The 23,690-nt window shown below is 37.8% G+C and overlaps 1 protein-coding gene across 3 annotated transcripts in view; it reads left to right on the forward strand.

Annotated features, from left to right (window-relative positions):
* The window catches only part of LOC308625846 (uncharacterized protein), an 805,208-nt gene extending 781,753 nt beyond the window's left edge, over window positions 1–23,455 (forward strand). For all 3 annotated transcript variants that reach the window (XM_081250421.1, XM_081250422.1, XM_081250423.1), the window contains exons 12-13: window positions 11,042–11,108; window positions 23,394–23,455. The gene's annotated coding sequence lies outside the window, so the exon portion shown is untranslated. The remainder of the gene's footprint in view (window positions 1–11,041; window positions 11,109–23,393) is intronic.
* The last annotated feature ends 235 nt before the right edge of the window (window positions 23,456–23,690 follow it).

The raw sequence follows: 23,690 nt of genomic DNA on the forward strand, positions 1-23,690 counted from the left end.
GAGGTGGGGCCAAAACCAAAGGTGAACCTCGGGAGCTGTGCAAACAAGGAAGAGAAAGGGAAATTTCTCTGTGCATCCTCAGGAGCAGCAGATTAAATCCCTACAAACAACTTGATGTACCCTGCATCTGTGGAATACATGAATAGACAACGAATCATCCCCAATCTGAGGTGGTGGATTTTGGGAGCAACTGTAGGCTTGGGGTTTGCTGTCTGCAACTGACTTCTTTCTGATTTTTATGTTTATCTTAGTATAGTTTTTAGCACTTGTTATCATTGGTGGATTTGTTTATTGGTTTGGTTGTTTTCATCTTTTTTTATTATTACTTTTTTATTTTAATAATTAAATTTTTTTAATGATTAATTTTTTTAAATTTATTATTATTTTCCTTTCCTTTTTTCTCCATTTTCTTCTGAGTGGTGTGGCTGACAGTGTCTTTGTGCTCTGACCTGGTGTCAGGCCTGAGCGTCTGAGGTGGGAGAGCCCAGTTCAGGACATTAGACCACCAGAGACCTCCCGGCCCCATATAATATCAATCAACAAGAGCTCTCCCAGAGATCTCCATCTCAACACTGAGACCCAGCTCCAACCAATGGCCAGCAAGCTCCAGTGCTGGATGCCCCATGCCAAACAACTAGCAAGACAGGAACACAACCCTCCCCATTAGAAGAGCGTTTTGAGAGCATGTGATATCCAGTTACTAGGAAGGCTTCCCTACTCCCTGACCTGCTTCCTAGAATCACCTGGCAAACAAATGACTTCACCCAAATCCTTGTCAAAAGGCCTGTGCTTGTGGAAACCAAACTAAGGCAACAGATCACATTACTCTCTCCTCACTGCCTTTCAGAAAAGACCGATCTCCTTCCTTCAGTCTTCAAAACCCTCCAGGACCCTGCACTGAGTCCACCTCTTCTGAACCACTGTCACCTTCTCCAGCTGCAAACTTCATACTCTGGCAACACTGAACTGCTCGTGATCACCAGCAGCACCCTCAGCAGGTACGTCTCCCTGCCACAAAACAACAACAACAAAAAAAAACCAGCAAAAAAATAAAAAATCATACTAAGTTCACAGACACCACAAAAAACACCACTGGACATGGCCCTGCCCACCAAAAGACAAATCCAGTCCCACCCACTATAACACAGGCACCAGTCCCCTCCACCAGGAAGCCTACAAAACCCACTGAACCAACCTCACCCAGTGGAGGCAGATCCTAAAAACAACAGGAAATATGAAATTGCAGCCTGTGAAAAGGATACCCCAAACACAGTAAGTTAAAAAAAGTGAGAAGACAGAGAAATATGCAGCAGATGAAGGAGCAAGGGAAAAACCCCCCAGACCAAACAAATGAAGAGGAAATAGGCAGTCTACCTGAAAAAGAATTCAGACTAAAGATAGTAAAGATGATCCAAAATCTTGGAAATAGAATGCAGAAAATAAAAGTAATGTTTAACAAGGACATAGAAGAACTAAAGAGTAAACCAACAAAGATGAGCAAAACGACAAAAGAAATTTAAAATTCTCTAGAAGGAATCAGTAGCAGAATAACTGAGGCAAAAGAACAGATAAGTGACCTGGAAGATAAAATAGTGGAAATAACTACCACAGAGCAGAATAAAGAAAAAATGAAAAGAATTGAGGACAGTCTTAGAGACCTCTGGGACAACATTAAGCACACCACCATTCGAATTATACAGGTCCCAGAAGAAAAAGAAAAAGAAAGGGACTGAGAAAATATTTGTAGAGATTATAGTTGCAAACTTGAAAAGAAATAGTCAAGTCTAGGAAACGCATTCTCATACAGGATAAATCCAAGGAGAAACAAGCCAAGACGTATATTAATCAAACTATAAAAATTAAATACAATGAAAAAATATTAAAAGCAGAAAGGGAAAAGCAACAAGTGACATATAAGGAAATCCCCATAAGGTTGACAGCTGAACATTCAGCAGAATAACTGCAAGCCAGAAGGGAGTGGCAGGACATATTTAAAGTGATGAAAGGGAAAAACCTACAACAAAGATTACCCTATCCAGCAAGGATCTCATTCAGATTCAATGGAGAGATTAAAACCTTTACAGACAAGCAAAAGTTAAGAGAACTCAGCACCACCAAACCAGCTTTACAACAATTGCTAAAGGAACTTCTCTAGACAGGAGATGCAAGAGAAGGCAAAGACCTACAAAAACAAACCCAAAACAATTAAGAAAATGGTAATAGGAACATACATATTGATAATTACCTTAAATGTATATGGATTAAATGCTCCAATGAAAAGACACGGACTCGCTGAATGGATACAAAAACAGGACCAGTATATATGCTGTCTACAAGAAACTCACTTCAGATCTAGGGAAACATACAGACTGAAAGTGAGGGGATGGAAAAAGATATTCCATGCAAATGGAAACCAAAAGAAAGCTGGAGTAGCAATTCTCATATCAGACAAAACAGACTTTAAAATAAAGACTCTTACAAGAGACAAAGAAGGACACTACATAATGATCAAGGGGTCAATCCAAGAAGAAGATATAACCATTGAAAATATTTATGCACCCAACATAGGAGCACCTCAATACATAAGGCGAATGCTAACAGCCAGAAAAGGGGAAATTGACAGTAACACAATCACAGTAGGGGACTTTAACACCCCACTTTCACCAATGGACAGTTCATCCAAAATGACAATAAATAAGGAAACACAAGCTTTAAATGACACATTAAACAGGATGGATTTAATTGATATTTATAGGACATTCCATCCAAAAACAACAGAATACACTTTCTTCTCAAGTGCTCATGGAACATTCTTCAGGATAGATCATATCTTGTGTCACAAATCAAGCCTTGGTAAATTTAAGAAAATTGAAATCATATCAAGTATCTTTCCCTACCACAACACTATGAGACTAGATATCAATTACAGGAAAAAATGTAAAAAATACAAACCCTTGGAGGCTAAACAATATGCTACTAAATAACCAAGAGATCACAGAAGAAATCAAAGAGGAAATCCAAAAATACCTAGAGAGGCTTCCCTGGTGGCGCAGTGGTTGAGAATCTGCCTGCCAACAGAGGGGACACGGGTTCGAGCCATTGTCCGGGAAGATCCCACATGCTGCGGAGCCACTGAGCCCCTGCACCACAAATGCTGAGCCTGTGCTCTAGAGCCTGCGAGCCACAACTGCTGAGCCCGTGTACCACAACTACTGAACCCGGCGCGCCTAGAGCCCATGCTCCGTGACAAGAGAAGCCACCGCAATGAGAAGCCCGTGCACCGCAATGAAGAGTAGCCCCCACTAGCCGCAACTAGAGAAAGCCTGTGCACAGCACCAAAGACCCAACGCAGCCAAAAATAAATAAAAATAATAAATAAATTTATTTTTTAAAAAATACCTAGAAAAAATGATAATGAAAACATGATGACCCACAACCTATGGGATGCAGCAAAAGCAGTTCTAAGAGAGAAGTTTATAGCAATACAATCCTACCTCAAGAAACAAGAAAAATCTCAAATAAACAAGCTAACCTTACACCTAAAGCAATTAGAGAAAGAACAAAAAACCCAAAGTTAGCAGAAGGAAAGAAATCATAAAGATCAGATCAGAAATAAGTGAAAAAGAAATGAAGGAAACAGTAGCAAAGATCAATAAAACTAAAAGCTGGTTCTTTGAGAAGATAAACAAAATTGATAAACCATTAGCCGGACTCGTCAAGAAAGAGAGGGAGAAGACAACAGAATTAGAAATGAAAAAGGAGAAGTAACAACTGACACTGCAGAAATACAAAGGATCATGAGAGATTACTTGGTAAATTTAAGAAAACTGAAATCATATCAAGCAACTATATGCCAATAAAATGGACAACCTAGAAAAAATAGACAAATTCTTAGGAAAGCACAACCTACGAGACTGAACCAGGAAGAAATAGAATATATAAGCAGGCCAATCTGGAGCACTGAAATTGAGACTGTGATTAAAAATCTTCCAACAAACAAAAAGCCAGGACCAGATGGCTTCACAGGCAAATTCTATCAAAAATTTAGAGAAGAGCTAACACCTATACTTCTCACACTCTTCCAAAGTATAGCAGGGGGAGGAACATTCCCAATCTCATTCTACAAGGCCACCATCCCCCTGATGCCAAAACCAGACAAAGATGTCACGAAGAAAGAAAACTACAGGCCGATATCACTGAAGAACATAGATGCAAAAACTCTCAACAAGATACCAGCAAACAGAATCCAACAGCACATTAAAAGGATCATTCACTATGATCCAGTAGGGTTTATCACAGGAATGCAAGGATTCTTCAATATACGTAAATCAGTCTGTGTGATACACCATATTAACAAATTGAAGGATAAAAACCATATGATCATCTCAATAGATGCAGAAAAAACTTCTGACGAAATTCATTAAGGATTTATGTTAAAAACTCTCCAGAGGGGGCTTCCCTTGTGGCGCAGTGGTTGAGAATCTGCCTGCTAAAGCAGGGGACACGGGTTCGAGCCCTGGTCTGGGAAGATATAACATGCCTTGGAGCAACTAGGCCTGTGAGCCACAACTACTGAGCCTGCGCGTCTGGAGCCTGTGCTCCACAACAAGAGAGGCCACGATAGTGAGAGGCCCGCACACCGTGAAAAAGAGTGGACCCCACTTGCTGCAACTAGAGAAAGCCCTCACACAGAAACGAAGACCCAACACAGCCAAAAGTAAATAAATTAATAAATTAAAAAAAAAAACTCTCCAGAAAGTAGGCAGAGAGGGAACCTACCTCAACATAATAAAGGCCATATATGGCAAAGCCACAGCAAACATCATTCTCAATGGTGAAAAACTGAAACCATTTCTGCTAAGATCAGGAACAACACAAGGTTGCGCACTCTCACCACTATTATTCAACATAGTTTTAGAAGTTTCAGCCACAGAAATCAGAGAAGAAAAAGAAGTAAAAGAAGAACAAATCAGGGCTTCCCTGGTGGCGCAGTGGTTGAGGGTCCGCCTGCCGATGCAGGGGACGCGGGTTCGTGCCCCTATCCCGGAAGATCCCACATGCCGCGCAGCGGCTGGGCCCGCGAGCCATGGCCGCGGAGCCTGTGTGTCCGGAGCCTGTGCTCCGCAACGGGAGAGGCCGCAGCAGTGAGAGGCCCGCGTACAGCAAAAAAAAAAAAAAAAAAAAAAAAAAAAAGAAGAACAAATCAGAAAGAAGAAGTAAAACTGTCACTGTTTGCAGATGACATGATACTAAACACAGAGAGTCCTAAAGATGCTATCAGAAAACTACTAGAGCTAATCAATGAATCTGATAAAGTAGCAGGACACAAAATTAATGTAGAGAAATCTCTTGCATTCCTATACACTAATGATGAAAAATCTCAAAGAGAAATTAAGGAAGCACTCTCATTTACCATAGCAGCAAGAAGAATAAAATACCTAAGAATAAACCTACCTAAGGAGACAAAAGACCTGTATGCAGAAAATTATAAGACACTGATGAAAGAAATTAAACATGATACAAACAGATGGAGAGATACACCATGTTCCTGGATTGGAAAAATTAACATTGTGATAACGACTATACTACCAAAAACAATCTACAGATTCAATGCAATCCCTACCAAACTACCAATGGCATTATTCACAAAACTAGAAAAAATGTTTTCACAATTTGTATGGAAGCACAAAAGACCCCAAAGAGCCAAAGCAATCTTGAGAAAGCAAAACGGAACTGGAGGAATCGGGTTCCCTGACTTCAGACTATATGACAAAGCTACAGTAATCAAGCAGTATGGTACTGGCACCAAAACACAAATATAGATCAATGGAACAGGATAGAAAGCCCAGAGATAAACCCATGCACATATGGTCACCTTATTTGATAAAGGTGGCAAGAATATACAATGGAGAAAAGACAGCCTCGTCAATAAATGGTGCTGGGAAAACTGGATAGCTACATGTAAAAGAATGAAATTAGAACACTTCCTAAAACCATACACAAAAATAAACTCAGAACGGATTAAAGTGCTAAATGTAGGACCAGACACTATAAAACTCTTAGAGGAAAACATAAGCAGAACACTCTTTAACATAAATCACAGCAAGATTCTTGTTGACCCACCTCCTAGAGAAATGGAAATAAAAATAAACAAATGGGACCTAATGAAACTTAAAAGCTTTTGCACAGCAAAGGAAACCATAACAAGACAAAAAGACAACCCTCAGAATGGGAGAAAATATTTGCAAATGAAGCAGCTGACAAAGGATTAATCTCCAAAATATACAAGCAGCTCATGCAGCTCAATATCAAAAAAAACAAAGAACCCAATCAAAAAATGGCCAGAAGACCTATATAGACATTTCTCCAAAGAAGATATACAGATTGCCAACAAACACAGGAAAGGATGCTCAATCATTAGAGAAATGCAAATCAAAACTACAATGAGGTATCACCTTATATGGGTCAGAATGGCCGTCATCAAAAATCTACAAACAATAAATGGTGGAGAAGGTGTGGAGAAAAGGGAACGCTCTTGCAATGTTGGTGGGAATGTATATTGATATAGCCACCCTGGAGAACCATATGGAAGTTCCTTAAAAAACTAAAAATAGAACTACCATATGACCTAGCAATCCTACCACTGGGCATATACCCTGAGCACACCATTTTTCAAAAAGAGACAGGTACCACAGTGTTCATTGCAGCACTATTTATAATAGCCAGGACATGGAAGCAACCTAAGTGTCCATTGACAGATGAATGGATAAAGAAGATGTGGCACATATATTCAATGGAATACTACTCAGCCATAAAAGAAATGAAATTGAGTTATTTGTAGTGAGGTGGATGGACCTAGATTCCATCATACAATGTGAAATAATTCAGAAAGAGAAAAACAAATACCATATGCTAACACATATATATGTAATCTAAAAAAAAAGATTTTGATGTAACTAAGGGCAGGACAGGAATAAAGATGCAGATGTAGGTAATGGACATGAGGACATGGGGAGGGGGAAGGGTAAGCTGCAACGAAATGAGAGAGTGGCATGGACATATATACACTACCAAATGTAAAATAGATAGCTAGTGGGAAACAGCCACATAACACAGGGAGATCAGCTCGGTGCTTTGTGATCACCTAGAGGGGTGGGATAAGGAGGGTGGGAGGGAGACACAAGAGGGAGGGTATATGAGGATATATGTATACATATATTTGATTCACTTTGTTATACAGCAGAAACTAACACAACATTGTTAAGCAATTATACTCCAATAAAGATGTTTTAAAAAAAGGCATGTAACATTTTTATAGTAGATAAAAGTAATTCAAAATATTTAGAAGTAATTTCTGTCATCACAACAACAGCTTCAGCAAATATAGAAGTATTATGAAATTTATTTTTGACTTCGAGCTTACCTTGAGAAGAGGTATCTGATAAAGGAAATGAATTATGACTTAGTTCCAGAATTCTTAGCTTATTTCATGGAGACCTTTCCATTATACCTTAAGTGGAACTTTAAAGAGATAAGTGCAGACATAAGGAAACTATGAATAAAAACTTATGCTTGAAGAAAGAAAAAGTAATGTATCCTTTTTCATGTTTTTTGCTCATATTGATGAAGACCTAAAATGAATGATTCCCCAAAACTTTGCCTTTCTTGATTGACAGAAAAATATTAACATTGGAAACCTTTGATAGTGGTAATTTAATTCAAAACAATTATGCTAAACTTTTTGAATTCTGAATCCTGGAAAACTCTCATTTCAGGAAACACAAGAACAAACCAAAAGAGAACAAGTTTATAAGAGCAAAAATACCATTATTTCTGACACTGATGATTCAGAGTTTATGACATTCTTGACAGACTAAAGTTTATCTTTAGCTCTTTGCAGAAGAAGAAAATAAAGTAATGTAAATAAAATGATAACCTGATTAAAGAACTTTCAAAAACTGTCAATTCTCTACACTGTTATCGAAGCACCTATGGCTAATCATTTTCCCACTTTTTAAAAAGAAAATCTCCTAAGTGTTTTTTATAGGGAAGACTTAAGAATCATTGAAAATGAAAGCTCTTGGGAAGTGGGGAGATTACCTTAACTTGAAAGCTTTCAGGATGAACTCTCAGCTTCTCAAACAACTCAATGTCATTTTTAACCATTCAGAAGTCCTTTCTAATGATTTTATTTATTTATTTATTTATTTTTATTTTATTTATTTATTTTTTTTGTGGTACGCGGGCCTCTCACTGTTGTGGCCTCTCCCTCTCACTGTTGTGGCCTCTCCCGTTGTGGAGCACAGGCTCCGGACGCACAGGCTCAGCGGCCATGGCTCACAGGCCCAGCCGCTCCGCGGCATGTGGGATCCTCCCAGACCGGGGCACGAACCCGTGTTCCCTGCATCGGCAGGCGGACTCTCAACCACTGTGCCACCAGGGAAGCCCCTTTCTAACGATTTTATTAGTTTCTTTGATAAGAGTAAGATGACTGATTTTGGAAACTTTTCAACCTTGGTCAAGAATCTTTTTTTTGTTTGTTTTTTTAACATCTTTATTGGAGTATAATTGCTTTACAATGGTGTGTTAGTTTCTGCTTTATAACAAAGTGAATCAGCTATACATATACATATATCCCCATATCTCTTCCCTCTTGTTTCTCCCTCCCACCATCCCAATCCCCCCCCACCAGGTAGTCACAAAGCACCGAGCTGATCTCCCTGTGCTATGCGACTGTTTCCCACTAGCTATCTATTTTACCCTTGGTAGAGTATACGTGTCCATGCCACTCTCTCACTTTGTCCCAGCTTACCCTTCCCCCTCCCCATGTCCTCAAGTCCATTCTCTATGTCTGCATGTTTATTCCTGTGCTGCCCCTAGGTTCTTCAGAACCTTGGTTTTTTTTTTTTTTTTTTTTTGGATTCCATATACATGTGTTAGCATACGGTATTTGTTTTTCTCTTTCTGACTTACTTCACTCTGTATGACAGATTCTAGGTCCATCCACCTCACCTCAAATAAGTCAATTTTGTTTCTTTTTATGGCTGAGTAATATTCCATTGTATATGTTCCACATCTTCTTTATGAATTCATCTATCATGGACACTTAGGTTGCTTCCATGTCCTGGCTATTGTAAATAGAGCTGCAATGAACATTGTGGTACATGACTCTTTCTGAATTACTGTTTTCTCAGGGTATATGCCCAGTAGTGGGATTGCTGGGTCGTATGGTAGTTCTATTTTTAGTTTTTTAAGGAACCTCCATACTGTTCTCCATAGTGGCTGTATCAATTTACATTCCCACCAACAGTTCAAGAGGGTTCCCTTTTCTCCACACCCTCTCCAGCATTTATTGTTTGTAGATTTTTTGATGATGGCCATTCTGACGGGTGTGAGTTGATACCTCATTGTAGTTTTGATTTGCATTTCTCTTTTGATTAGCGATGTTAAGCATCCTTTCATGTGTGTGTTCGCAATCTGTATATCTTCTTTGGAGAAATGTCTATTTAGGTCTCCTGCCCTGTTTTTTGATTGGGTTGTTTGTTGTTTTTTTTTTTTGATATTGAGCTGCATGAGCTGCTTGTATATTTTGGAGATTAATCCTTTGTCAGTTGCTTCATTTGAAAATATTTTCTCCCATTCTGTGGGTTGTCTTTTTGTCTTGTTTATGGTTTCCTTCGCTGTGCAAAAGCTTTTAAGTTTCATTAGGTCCCATTTGTTTATTTTTGTTTTATTTCCGTTTCTCTAGGAGGTGGGTCAAAAAGGATCTTGCTGTGATTTATGTCATAGAGTGTTTTGCCTATGTTTTCCTCTAAGAGTTTTATAGTGTCTGGCCTTACATTTAGGTCTTTAATCCATTTTGAGTTTATTTTTGTGTATGGTGTCAGGGAGAGTTCTAATTTCATTCTTTTACATGTAGCTCTCCAATTTTCCCAGCACCACTTACTGAAGAGCCTGTCTTTTCTCCAAAGAATCTGTTGTAATGAGTGTATTGAAAATGGGTAAAAAGCGCAAAGAAGAAAGTGAGAAATCTGGTAGAAAGTCAGTGGGAGGAAGCCCCTGTAAGGTAGATGTGGAGCAATTTGAAGGGGGGTTTGTGGAAGGGAGACAGGAGCGAAATGGCAAGGAACTGGCAGAGTGAGAGATTTTCCCAAGTGTTGGGATGGAATGAGAATCCAATCCTTTTAATTTTTGAAAGAGAAGAAGAGAAGTGTTGGAAAAGAATTTTTACCACCTGTGGTTGCAGTGCTCAGCAGCCTGAGCCTCGTCCAGCCTGTCTTCTTAGGTTGCATGTTTTTTATAGAGAGACAAGAATACTTAGGCTCTCTGTCCCTCTAGTGATGCAATTCAGCCACAGTATGAACGGTTGCAATGTCTTCAATAACACTATCTATGCTGGTTTTTAAAGAATGTGTTGTATGGTCACACTATCCTACTCTCACTTATTTGCCATGTGCCATTTCACTTGTTTGCAGTACTTTCCTCAGCGTGTTAAAAAGGACCTGCGGCTTATCCATAAATCTCAACCTTAATAACATATATGGATGTCACAGAGGCCCTCAAAAAGCAGATGACAAAGCAGATTTAAATGTTCAGGGATTTTATTAGGAGAAATATCTGTGTGAAATAAAACAGGAAGGGAGCTGGATAAAGCTGGGATGATAATAAAACCACATGCAAATCTGACCCACAGTGAAGGGAAGAGGGAGGGAAGGTTGGTTGCCAGTGTTCTAGACAGCCCTGAATCTAAGGGAGGTTTGGCAAGGCTGTCAAAGAGTGCTCTCCAACCAAAGCTGTCCATCCGAGGTGTCACTTTGCCTCCCAAGAATGTGTCTGCCTTAGTATTCCTGCCATTTCAGTCATTAGCTGGGAGCAGCCCGTGGAACACATGACCTCAGCATAAATGAGGCTATAGCTTTTGGAGCACAGTGGCTGGGCTCCTTGGTCGGCAACACTCCCTCTAGTGGTGGGTCTGCAAAGCTGATTCTCCTGGCTGCTGCAACGAGCCGCTTGACCCATTCAGATCTGCTTCTCCCCACAGGTCCAGGAGCAGCTCCTCCATGTTTCCGTGAGCCTTTCTTCCTGAGCAAAAGATGAAAAAGAGGGAGGTGAGTGGAATGAACTAAATCTCCCATCATTACTGTCGATCACTGGGTTATAACCAGTACTTGTCTCCCTCCTCCACTCTTCATTCTAAATTCCTTTCACTCTCACTGATTCCCTTAGCAGGTCTGGGTGGCTTGCCTGATGGTATGAACCAAACTTTCATCCCTGACATATCTCAACCCTTACTATCATATCTCTTACAGTCCGGGTTGCTTCATATGACTGTTCACAGGTACAGTAGGGCAAGGGATTACTAAGATCCAAATGGTCTCCACATTCATTCCTCCTTGTCTCCCCATGTGCAATCACCCTTACATCATTCTGCTGATTGGAATGAATTACCCCTGCCAATACGATGACTGCTGTTTTCTCCTGTTGGTCCCCAGGCACCAGGAGACCCAAGTTTCTAGGTAGTAGCCATAACTTATAGCTTGATGGGACCCTTGGTGTATGCCCTGGCAGAGCTCAAGAGTGTGAGGACAAGAAGCACAAAATCCCTCAATGAGTCAGTAATCGCCACTCCTTGGTTTTTGGACCCATGTGTCTTTCCTACTGTGGACAAAGCACCATATAGGGGTCTCTGGTTTGATAAACATACCCCAACCTTTCAGAGCATTTTTTCAGCACTGACACTTCACCTGCACATTTAGAAGTAAGTCAAGCATTCTATGATGCTGGATGCCTCTGAGTGGCACAGTATATGTTATGATTAGTGGACCTCATGGTAATTGGCCCACTCTCTTACTTCCTTTGCTGTGAAGTGGTCCCTAAATTAGATGCTAGGCTGTGGGTGATTCCATGTCTTTGATTCAGGCATTCTATTAGCCATTGTAGAGCAGTACTGGGTAAAGTTTTATAGGCAGAAAAGATAAACTCATGCTCAGAATAGGTAGAATGGGGCAATGTAGTCAACTAATTAATTGAATTCTTTAGGAAATAGTGCCATATCAGAGACTCAGTGTTGGTCTTCATTGTTGACAAGTTGGATATTTGGAGGTAGCAGTGGTTAGATCAGTTTTCATAAGTAAGATCCATGTTTTTGGACCCATATGTAGCTCCTATCTCTGCCACTATGGCTAGTACATTTGAGTGCCCATCATGCCAGTTCTGGAGTGACTGATAATGAAGACTAGCTAATGTCAACTGCAGGAGTCATTCTGTCTACTTTGTTGTTCATTGCCTTTTCCATAGTGGATGCTTTCTGGTAGACAGTGGGTGATACAAAAATCTTCACACCTTGTGCCTATTCCTTTATGTCCATCAACATGGCTCTATCCTGGACCTCCTTGTCTCTTAGGTTCTTGTTCATTTCTTTCTAGACTCCAATGATCAGGCCACTGACCGTTGCCCAGAAATCTATATGTATTCTTACCTAAGGTTACATCTCTTTCCACTCAAAGCGGATGACCAGGGGCACTGCCTGTAGTGCTGCCATTAGGAAGATTTTTTTTCACTCCACTTTTTCAAGGCCAATCCATCCTGAATGTGGCTATAATGCCACCACTGTCCATATTTTACTTGCACCCACCTACTGAGGTATTCCATCCACATATGTCAAGCTCAGACGTTTTCTTGCTCTTTTACTTAGTGATACAGGAACTCCCATACAAATAAGCAGAGGGACACTGGTGTAACCATAGTGGGTGACATGTGGTCTGGGCTACTTTCTCATGACCAATGGAGTGTGTCCAGGTCTGTTTGATATTATGATTTGATTGGTGCAACAGAATCCAGCTCATGATGGGCAGTTTCAGATGTATGGTCAGTATGTGTTCCATAACCAAGTGTTCTGTGTTTACTAGAGCCAGCAACACGGATATTTCTCAAAGAGTGAATAAATTCTCTACTGTGTCGGACCTTACTTCAGAATCCCAGAGGTCTGTGTTGTGATTCTCCACTAGAGATTGCCATAAGTTCCCCATTGCTCCTTTGCCAACACTATAGAGTCTTCTGGACCCTCCAACACTATAAAGTATTCTATGTCCCAGATGGTGGGGCTGATTGCCTCGCAGCATGGACCTGCTACAGCATCCTTTCTTGCTCTTCCATTGTTGTGGTTTTTGTTCATTTTTTGCTTCTTAATTTTAGATGTCAAGCATCAACATTGTTGGCCGCCAGTCCCTTCTGCCTGTAAGGATGCCATGCTCTATTAACCATTTCCACAACTCAGCAGGTTAAATCCCTTGACTGTCTCTCCAATTTCACCTGTCATTATGATCATTGAAGCCACTTAACTCTGGCAATAAAGTGCCATCACCTGGCTTCTGTTACTTAGAGGGAGGGTATTATTCCCACGGTTGTTAAAGAGCACAGCTCTGTAACTGCCCCTCTTAGCATCCTTGGCCTCTGAAGAACCATCACTGAGCTTTTTACTTATTCCAGTGCCCCTCTTACCAGCACATTTCTGATGGCCTTGGTGAAGGGTATATCTTCTTGACTCTTCTGTGCTTATGTAACATATTCATTCAGCATTCTCACTTCCCTCAGCCTCATTATTCCTTCCTCTACTATCTGCCAGGGCAATATTGGCACTTTTATTTTGCTGAGAGTTTGCCATTATTTTTCACAGACCTCTAAAAGCCACCCAGCAGCAAGGTTGCCCTCTTGCCTGGAGTTCTTGCTAGGATGTTAAATTCCATATCTTTAGAAAGTACATCTAAGGCAATGAATTCTTGCTTATCCAGCTATACGTGGTCCCCTTGATCAAACACCCTCAAAATCCAATCCAAGGGGTCCTCCCTTTACCGTTGCTGGAACATGTCAGCTCATTCTTGCAGTTTGTTAAGTGTGGAGTCTCTTTCCTCCCTTATCAGGGATAACACACTTCTGTCCAGGTTATGATGGGGTTTGACCTTAGTTATTGGCCTGGCAGTCAGAAGAGGAGTTGGGGCAACTCCTGAGGGGGTAACTATTACCTTATGAGAGAGAAGCTTCTGTATCATCTTCTCCTCCAGTGGGAGTACTAGCTCTCACTAAGGAAATATGGGCTATCTTTGCAAGCCCAGAGAGTCCAGGGGTGACCAGAAGTTTGCATAGTCCTCAAGGTCAGCCATCCAGATTTCCCTGTCCCATGTTTCATAAGCATAGGTTTTTTCCCACCAGGGCCCTCATCTTTGCACAACAAACTGCCTTGGTTGAGTATTCCAATATGTCTGAAGCTCTGTGCCTCTGGCAGTTAATTCTTTAGCCTGTCACTTAATTGTATTTACACTTCCACTACAGGTGATAAAGGCCTCTTTGTAAGCTAGCGCTGAGACTCTCCAGGTTCACACACTTAACCATAAACTTCTTGTTAACAACCCTCAGTCTCTCATTATCCATCTGAAGAGTGTTCTACTCTGCTGTCTTTGTATGCATTGTTTCCCGCCCCCCTATTTTTCAATGTCTGCATCTTCGCACCTGCTACAGCATTCTGTTCCACTGAGACATTTCCCCAGGTCATCACTGGTAAAATCTTTAGCAGTTGAGCTCTTACACTGTGCCAAGGACTATCATACTAACCAGGATGGTTTCCTCTGCACCTGCCAGGTGGTAGGTGAGCCAGTCCCAAATCTTCATCTTACTGCTCATTTGCTCAGATGAATGTTGATGCCACTTGTCTTGTACTTCTGAGAAGTAGACACCAAGATTGGATTAAACATGCAAGTATTTTATTAGAGAAAACACCCCTTTGAGATAAAATAGTGAGGGAAGCGTTTAGCACCTTCAGGCCACAATGTGAGAGAAAGAAGGAAGGTAGTGTCCTTGACAATTGATACTGTCTAAGGAAGTTTTAGCAAGGGCTTTAGGGAGTCTTCAAGCCAGAGTCAGCTATCAGAGGAGTCCAGTGTCTCCCAGGAATAGGCATCACTTAATATCCTTGCTATGCTCGGTGACTGGCTAGGAGCAGCCCATGGGAAGTGTGGCCTCAGTGCAAATGTCACAGTGGGTTTCACGGTGCAGCAGTGGGGCCCCTGGTCAGTTACACTTCCCATAGTGGGAAGTACACAAGGCACATCCTCATGGCTTTCACACAGAGACAGGTGTTTACTTCTGAAGTCCTTTCCTGTTCCCCCTCCATTTTCTTCCTTGTTGGTTATAATTTTTGAATTTAGTGATTGTCTTTGGATTCTTTTCCCTAATATAAACAAATGGAAACAACAGAGGATTTCCAGTCAGAAGGACCTGGGTTAAATTACTGCCATACTAGAGCATGACTTGAGGACAAGTTAGATGATACCTCTGGTTTGCAATTTCCTCATTTAAAAAATAGTGAAGTAGCAAGATTGTGTTGAGAATGAAGGAAACCAGGTCTGTAACTACACATAATATTATATACTAATTTATTTGTTCTTTGTCTCACTTCCTTCTCCCCTCCCCTAACCTCATGCTCCCTCCACTGGAATGTAAGATCCATGAGTCCCAGGAGCATTTCTGAATCTTTTACTTCTATATGTCACCAGCACCAGAACTATGCCTGGTGCATAGTTAAACAGTATTTAAACAGTATTTGTTGAGTAGATGTATTAACTTGTTTAGCTTAGTATTTGAGATAGAGTAGGTTTCCAATATGTAAAATTTCTCATTTTTCCCCAGAGTCTGAACAAGTACATTTTCCTCCTGTGTATGTTATTGTTATTGTACAAACCAAGAATGAATTTTCTGATAGAAAAAAATTCAAGAAAATGGTGTAAGAAACTTCCATGATGGCCAGAGATTTCTGAGCCCATTTGAACGGTGTTGTGAAAATCATGAATGTGGATAAATCACAGTGATAATTTTGGGGGTTTTATTTTAGAATTTAATCATTTTATAATTTTAGACTATGACTGAATATTGGGATTATTGTTGATATAGAGTATTTTATTTCAAACACATTTTTAATTTGCTTCACCATTCAACAAGTACTTCCTACATTTCAGGCACTGTGCTAGACTTTTAAGCTTACACACGTTCAGAAGTAAAGTTGGCTCTAAATATTTCTGGCAAGTTTTCTTAAACAGTAAACTAGAAAAAGACAAACCATTAACAGAATTCCATTCTTGACACAGAACTCTCCTTTATTTGATACAAGTGTATGTTATTGTGCCTGGCTTTCCAGAATGCCCAAGGTCCTGGTTTTTCAAAGGACTGTGAACTTTCTTTCAGTATTGTATTGAGCCACAGGAGTATATCTTAGCAATAGTAAACAGGTTCCTGTCGAGTGTGTGCTCTAATATAGAGTCTGAGCAGAAAGAAAATCAGGCTAGCACTGTAGATTGTGAAACCCACTGAGCAGGGACCATGTCTAATTCTGTGTTCGGTACTTGATTTTTAAATGAAAGAAAAATGAAACAATTTCATTTCTGACTATCGGAGTTTCTCATTTGAGAAAAATGAAGTTTTCACTAAAGGTTGATAGAAGACTGCACAGCAGGAGTTTGAGACAATATAAAATATACAAGTTCTTGTGTAATAATTATTCACTTCAAGTTCCTGACTGCTTTAACATATTTACTACCTTCCCTTAAATAGATAACAAATGATATCAAAAATTTTATTTTATCTTAAAAATGAATAATAGACAAATATGCTTCAAAATTGATAACTGTATTTATTAATTATACCTTGATTAGAGCTTAGAGGTTCTTCCAACTTTATTGAGATATAATTGACATACAGCACTGTATAGCTTAAAGTGTACAGCATGATGATTTGACTTACATCATGAAATGATTATCACAAGAAGCTTAGTGAACAACTGTCATCTCATATAGATATAGAATTAAAGAAATAGAGAAACAATGTTTCCTTGTGATGAGAACTCTTAAATTTCCTCTTAACAACTTTCATATAGAGCATACAGCACATTAATTATATTTATCATGTAGTACATTACATCCCTAGTGCTTATTTTACTTGTAACTGCAAGTTTGTACCTTTTGACCACCTTCATCCAATTCCCCCTCCCCCACCCCCTGCCTCTCATAACCACAATCTGATTTCTTTTTCTAGGAGTTTGTTTGTTTGTTTTTGAAGGATACTTGACCTAAGCACATTTAGTACCTGTCACACACATAATGATTCAATATTTCTATATATTTCACAATGATTACCATGGTAAGTCTAGTTACAGTATGCAACCACACAAAGTTTTTGACTATAATCCCCACAATGTACATTTCATACCCCTGACATTTATTTTGCAACTGGAAATTTGTACCTCTTAATCTTCCTCACCTATTTCTTTCCTCCCCACTCCTCCTCCCCTCTGACAATCACCTGTTTGTTCTCTGAATCTATAATTCTGTTTCTGTTTTGTTATATTTGTTCATTTGTTTTTTAGATTCCACATATAAGTGAAATCATGTAATATTTGTCTTTCTCTATCTGACTTGTTTCACTTAGCATAATACCCTCTATATCCATCCATGTTGTCGCAAATGACAACATTTCATTCATTTTATAGCTGAGCAGTATTCCATCACACATACACACACGTACCACATCTTCCTTATCCATTCATCTATTGATGAGCATTTAGGTTGCTTCCATATCTTGGCTATTGTAAATAATGTTGCAATGAACATAGGGGTGCATGTATCCTTTCTAATTAGTGTTTTCATTTTCTTCAGATGTATATCCAGGAGTGGAATTGCTGGGTCATATGGTAGTTTTATCTTTAATGTTTTGAGAAATCTCCATACTGTTTTCCATAGTGGCTGTAACAGTTTACATTCCCACCAACAGTGTACAAGGGTTCCCTTTTCTCTACATCCTTGCCAGCACTTCTTATTTGTTGTCTTTTGGATAACAGCCATTCTGACAGGTGTGAGGTGATATCTCATTGTGGTATTGATTTGCATTTCTCTGATGATTATTGATGTTGAGCATCTTTTCATGTGCCTGTGAGCCATCTGTATGTCTTCTTTGGAAAAACATCTATTCAGATCCTCTATTTTTTAATCAGGTTGTGTTTTTCTTTTTGATGTTGAGTTATATGAGTTCTTTGATATTAATTCTTTATCTTATATATTGTCTGCAAATATCTTCTCACATACAGTAGGTCCCCTTTTCATTTTGTTTATAGTTTCCTTCACTGTACAAAAGCTTTTTAGTTTGATGGAGTCCCATTTTGTTCATTTTTGCTTTTGTTTCCTTTGCCTGAGGAGACACATCCAAAATAATATTACCAAGACCTGTGTCAAAGACCTTACTGTATATGTTTTCTTCTAGAAGTTTTATGGTTTCAGGTCTTACATTTAAGTCTTTAATCCACTTTGAATTTTTTTTTTGCATGGTGTTGAGAGAGTGGTAGCCCAGTTTGATTCTTTTGCAAGAAGCTACAAGCTGCCCAGTTTTCCCAACACCACTTATTGAAGAAAATTTTTTAAAAATTCCTTACTGAGTAGTGGTATGTATATTATTGTGGTGAATCTACAATATTTTCCCGCTGTTAAAACCTTTTTCTTAGGATAATACACTTTATTAAACTAGCTTTTAAAAAATTATACTTAAAAAGACAACTTTTTACTACTGAGTAATATTCCATTGAGTGTATATACCATAATTTGTTTATTCTTCCTTCTGTAAATAGATATTTGGATTATTTCTAATTGTGGCCGTTATAAATGATATGTTTCTAGTTCAGCTACCATGGTCATTTGTATACATATCTTTTTGTAGACATATGTTTTCATTTCTTTTGGATAAATACCTAAGAGTTGAGTTGCTGTGTCATATGATAAGTATTTGTTTAACTTAATAAGAAACTCCAAATTGTTTTCTAAAGTGACTAAACCATCTTATATTCCCACTGGTGGTATGTGAAATTTTGAGTTCCTCCACTTTCTCACCAACACTCGATATCATAAATCTTTTTATTTTTAGCCATTCTGGAGTATATATAATGGCATCCCAAACTGATACATGCAACAACATGGTCAAAGCTCAAAAACTTTAAGCTGAGTGAAATAATCATATACCAAGGAGTATATACTGTATGATTCCATTTATATGAAATTCTAGAAGGCAAATATGATCTATAGTGACATAGAGCAGATCAATATTTGCTTGGTGCCAGGGATGGGGCTAAAGATTACCTACAAAGCACACAATGCAAAGGAACTTTTGAGGATCATGGAAATAATCTGTGTTTTTATTAAAATAGTATATCAATGTAAATATTTGTTAGAATTCATCAAAATATACACTTAAAATAATACGTCCATAAAATTGATATAAAAAGAAACATATTAAACTTCCTTTTGATTATTAGCAAAAAGTCTTAAACATATCAGCTTACTATTAGGAATACAAGGCATTTTAAAAATGTGAAACAAGTATATAGGCAATCCACAAAATCAGGCACTGTGCTTTCCAGGGAAGCATGTCTGTAAAAGCTATCTGAATATCCTGCATTCGGTCAGACTCAATCAAGTCCTTACACCTACAGAGTAAAATTCTAATCAGATGGTCAGTTGAGTCAGGTTATGATATTTCTAACTTACCAAAATATGAGTATTTGTTAATTATTATTAAATTATTAAATTATTACATGTTCTTTATAAAAAGCAATGCATGGGAGAAGATTATTCATCATTCCACCACCCAAGGGCAATTATCATTCATATTTTGGAGTATTCCTTTATTTTAATGCAATTTTTACATATCTCATATAATATGGTAAGTGATATTTTATAAGTGCATTTTTTACTCAGTATTATATCATTAACATTTTCCCAAGTCATTAAACATTCCATTAAAATCATTTTAATAACTACATAATAGCTCATCATATGCATGTACCATAATTAACGATTACTCTTTTAATGGCATTTAGGTTTTTTCTAAATAGCAGACACGTTGCCTAGCCCACTGAAATTTCTCCAGAAATTTTATTGAATGAATGAATGAGTCATAAACAATGTTGTGAAGAACATCTTTGTGTCACAATTTTTATATTTTGTGAGAAATTTTAAGATAAATTCCCAGAACTAGAATGTCTGTGGCAAATACATAAAAAATGTTAGAGGTACTGATTCAATTGTCAGAAGCTTTTATCTTGGGAGAAAAGACAAAAATGATACTATGTGTGGATCTTTAAAAATTAACTAAGGCACATTTTAAAATAATTAAATGTATTTTAGAGAGTTATGGTTCACTTTTGACCAGCTATTTCTCTTTAGTAAGATCAATTTAAGGTAAAACTGTGGCCCTTTTGTTTCTTTCTTTTTTAAAATAACCTCACGGTAGTCCTATCTCTAACAACATCTTTTAGATCATCTCTGATCCTACCACATTATTTAAGTCCACTTCATAAATTCAAGACTTTTTGTCTTGTTTATAGCTTCTGTTCGTACATTTTGCCATTACTGTCTTTTTTCATCCAGTTTGGTTATTATGTAAATTTGTTTCCACTCTGTCACTTACTGAGTGGCAGACACTAAGAAAACACATAACTACTCTGTTGTGGTGATGGTGACAGAGTTGACACTTTCTACTTGGTGCTCTACATTAATGTGCCCTGGCTTATTTTCCCAATGTAGCCTCAAGAATGAAGCCACAATCTCTTTTAGCGTTGATTCCTTTTTACATCTATTTCTCAAAGTGAAACTTTCTCACTACCTAAAGGAGCAGGCCTTAGGGCTTACTGAACACATTTCAGGTCTTGCTAGTCAAGCTGGCCATGAAAGCGAGAGTACTGGCTGATGATCTGGCTACAAGGCTAGAGCCTTGCTCCGTGCTGGCCTGTGCTCCTTCCTGTTCTGATCCAGATTTCAGCCCTTAGTGGGAGTGGCTCTGCCTTGTGCAATGATATGGAGCTGGAAAAAAGATTCTCTTGCCTTATTGCTTCTAGGACATTAATCCCTGGAAAGCTCTTAATTTCTTCGTGGTCTTTTCTAGTTTCTTCATTTCCAGTTCTCCTCTTTCTTCATAATTTGGGTCAGTTGCTTAACATAAAAATATTGTGGTTTATTTTCAAAAGGCTGTTTTCCTGGGAGAGAAGTCTCTTTTTTAATACTAACTAGATAATTACATTATGTCATACACCTTGTATAAGTCATGCCTAGGACTTAAACCCATATCCATATGACCAAAATAACCCAACTGGTATGTTTTCTTGATGGTTTGGCATTATAAGAACCAAATACATATGATGCACACATAGCCTGCCTGGATGACTTTGGTAAAGATGAGTCTGAATAAAGTAAATAAAATGACTGGAGCAACTTACATGCCTAAGTGGCAGCATCTCAGTATTTTCTATATGTTTCAGTTTAGGAAGGAACATTTATTCTTTCACTTCCTTGAACAAAGTCAAGTAATTTTCTGTTTTATTGAAAATTTAAAATTTTAATGCAGATTTATAAAACCTATGAGAAAAAAATGGCTCACTGTTTCTTTCTGGGTTATGTATTACAACTGAGGTACCAAAATCGGAATGCTTTTGCAGAAAGTCTCAAATATTTTACAAGTCACATTGCTGACATGTGGCAGTGAAAAAAGCTGTGATACCTTGAAACTAAAAATTTAAAGCTTTTTAGACTAATCAATACTGCTCTTCAATTTTAAAAATGCATTTCTCTTCATCACAAATGAGGTGAGAGTTAATATATAAGTGGTTAGTAAAAAAGTATGGCACAGTTCCCCTGGCAACCGCCCATTTCCTTGACTCCATTGCTATGCACTGCATGAGGGCGTGTCAGAGCTGCAGGCCAAGTAAGGGTCGAGGGTTTGGGGAAAACAGGTGTTGCTCAGACCATTTTACTTGACAGTAGCGAGCACTGAGGTCACTAACCCAGTGCAAGGAAAATAGGCCCAACAACAGTGGCAAGTTGTAGATGTGACATTTTTTGCCCTCCTTTTTACTTTCATTTCTTTTTGATTCACACTAAATCTTTTCTTTTTCAACAACACGGGGAGGAATGTCTTTGCTTCTGGGCCCTACAAGGACTCAGATCTAAAGATACCTGTGGAATTTTGAAATTTCAAAACAGGACAAAAAATTATACTAAGCTAGTGTTGGATGATTTGGTGATAAATTCTGACTTAAATCAAGAGGTATAAATAAAATAAAATGTACAGATGAATTAGACAATGAAATAACTATTTTTCTTTTTTCCTTTGGTTTAATATGCTTTGGCTTTAATTTTCCTAAAACATGAAATAGACACGATGCTTTATTTTTCATTTGACTTCTTATTTATTTACTTGATTTTCATTTTCTTCTAATTTCTATTTCTCTCTCTCTCTCTTTCACACTCAGGCTCATTTATATACACACACACACACAAAATCACATTTCCTTCTTTGAATAAAGGAGCAGGTTTTATGCAATGTTTCAAGATTTTTATTTCAAGAGTATTACTTCTCTTGAAAGTTGGGCACATTTTATAATATTCCTTGAAAAATAGCTGTAAGTCATCTTTCTACTTGATGCTTACTGCACAAAATTAAAATACTCCTGCTTTTTACTGTATTTATCAATTTCTTTTAAAGTAGAAGTCCTCTATAAAGGACTGGTATATCAGGAGGCATTATGACATGGTATATATATATATATATATATATATATATATATATATATATATATATAATATATATTTAATATATAATATATAATATATATGTAATATATATAAATGACTGGTATATCAGGAGGCATTACTCCTATATCAGGAGGCATTATGACATTAAATAATTTTGTAAAATGTCATAAAAAGTAGATATTTCACTAGATACTCCTAATATTTTATAGCTCATGTAGTTGGCATCCTTCTAATACTCTAGAGTATTTATGAAGACAACTGGGAATTAATTTACAAGTATTGAGTTTAAACCCACTACAGCATATTATATTGCTTGTGTAATACCAGTATAAATGAAAAAAAAATGTTAAAGAGTGTATCAAGATGCAAATGGTAGTTAAAAAAATATCATGATGTACTGTGATGAAATGGTAATGTTATGAATATCTGTTGGTATATTCTAGCAATTAAAAGAATAAAATATCACGATATACTGTAATGAAATGTTAATGTTATGAATATCTTTTGGTATATTCTAGCAATTAAAAGAATCTGTTTTTTGTAAATGCAATTGATACATTTAATATACATCTGTCAGATTCAGACCTGAAAAGCTAAGGGAATAAATAAAGGCAATGACAGTGTATTTTTTACATTTATAAGGAAATGTTATATTGATCAATTTGTAAGCTTGCTTCTTTTTTGATAAAATGAGAAATATCAATTGTTTTCCATAAAACAGGCTTTAATTTTACATTTGACATTAGTTCATACATGTTTCTTTGTTTTACTTTTCAGGCTCAACTTTCCTGCATAATTAAGAATTTGCAGCTTGGTAATGCCAAGAACCACATCTGCACTGAAATCAATTATCTATTTGGTAAGTGAGGCCGAAAATATTTGATAAATATTTTTTATCTGCAGTAACTCTAATGGTCACAATACATCTATGATTTTATTGATGATCTTAAGAAAATTTCTAAGTATCATTTAAGATTATTTTGTTCAAACTGCTTTGTATTCTGGCAAGGTAGGGGACCTGCTTTTATGGATATGTTTAATCCATTGTGTTTAAAAATAGGAAGTCTGATATGC

This window comes from Mesoplodon bidens, assembly GCF_964165515.1.
Source record: "Mesoplodon bidens genome assembly, chromosome: 12".
NCBI lineage: Eukaryota > Metazoa > Chordata > Mammalia > Artiodactyla > Ziphiidae > Mesoplodon > Mesoplodon bidens.